This window comes from Laccaria bicolor, genomic scaffold, assembly GCF_000143565.1.
Source record: "Laccaria bicolor S238N-H82 LACBIscaffold_51 genomic scaffold, whole genome shotgun sequence".
NCBI classification, from domain to species: Eukaryota; Fungi; Basidiomycota; class Agaricomycetes; order Agaricales; family Hydnangiaceae; genus Laccaria; species Laccaria bicolor.
In genome coordinates this window covers 155,481-156,904 of record NW_001889922.1, presented here as the reverse complement: position 1 = coordinate 156,904, position 1,424 = coordinate 155,481, and positions in this window count along the sequence as shown.

Genomic DNA, 1,424 nt, shown 5'->3' with positions numbered 1-1,424 from the left:
CCAGTCTAGTAGACCTTTTCGGAACAAAAGGTATTGTTTTACGTGCGGACACAGTGTAGAATTCGAAACTTTAGTAGTCTTCGAAGGGAAATGGCTTTTATTGGGACTGTCTCGGTGTTCTGGGATTGCGCTCTAACTGTATACAAAGAAATGACAAGGAAATTGTGCTTTGTAGACTTTTATAACTCCCTTGAGTTTTATTATGCCTCTGATGCGGTCCAAACTAGTCTTAAAGACTCCTCAAGCACGCTCACTTGGATTCCTCGGTAATAGTAGAGAGCTCTCTTACTAATTGACGAGACAACCTTACAAAAGCTTTGTGATCCCCACTTAACACACTGGTTCCGGGCACACGTTACTTATGTCTGCGAAGAAAAGTCCTTAAATTGATTACAAACTTATCCACTACCTCAGATGCTACTGGGAGTGCGACAGCTGGTCAACGCGGGGGATAATTCCTTGCGTTTCAGCCTGCGCGCGTCCTCTTTTTATACTATTCTATGTCTTCTATTTATATTTATATGTCCGTGCGTTGTCCGAGAGGTCGGACGAATTAATACTGAATTTTTAGTAAAGGTTTGAAGTGGCTCGATTGTGCGTGGCACAACTGAGCTGGCTTCTTTTAAGTTTTCGTAGTGTTTTCTCTATTGTGGCGACGCGACGCATCAGTCTTGATGCGTACACGGGAATCGCCGTAAACGGTTTTCACGATCGGTTCAGCCGAGACGAACGGTCCGCTTAGTGATTTTCTCTCTATTATTAGATACTATGCCCGGGCCTCGGACCGCACGGCAAATCGTTCATAGTTTTTCTCTTTTGGCAGACTTCGGAATATTTCACGAAGCTTAGTTTTCTTGGGTCAATGATGCCATGATTTGTGATGTGTTGATGCGCGTGATGCGCGTGATGCGTCTCTCCACATGACTTCTTGGATCATGCTTCGTAGCACGTGACCGAATGACTTCTCGCGTCAGGTACGCGTCGAGTTTCTATGCTCGCGCGTTTATCTTTAGAATTAATATCTTTTAATCCATAATAAAGTGAGACCCTGGTTTGGTGTAAACTCCAACACCCTGTGCGGGGGTGTTTTTACTCTAGAACACTCGGTAGCGTACTATTTCATGGTAGTGTAGCCTTTTATTAGACTTCGAGTATATTGAGGTGATTCGGTCACGAACCGACCACAATTCCTACTGTCTAAGGCGTGCACATTTCTCGGATGTAAACTTTAATCGACTAGACCGGGTTGCGTCTAACGATCCTTATGATCAATGTGACTGTATTTCTACTATAGGAGGTTTTATAGGAGAAATCGCTAAAATTCGCATTTTTACGGGTGTATTGTTACACTCCGTATCATCTCCCCCTCACTATAATACTGACCGTCCTCGGTCATCACTAGATTCCCGTATGAGGACGTTCCC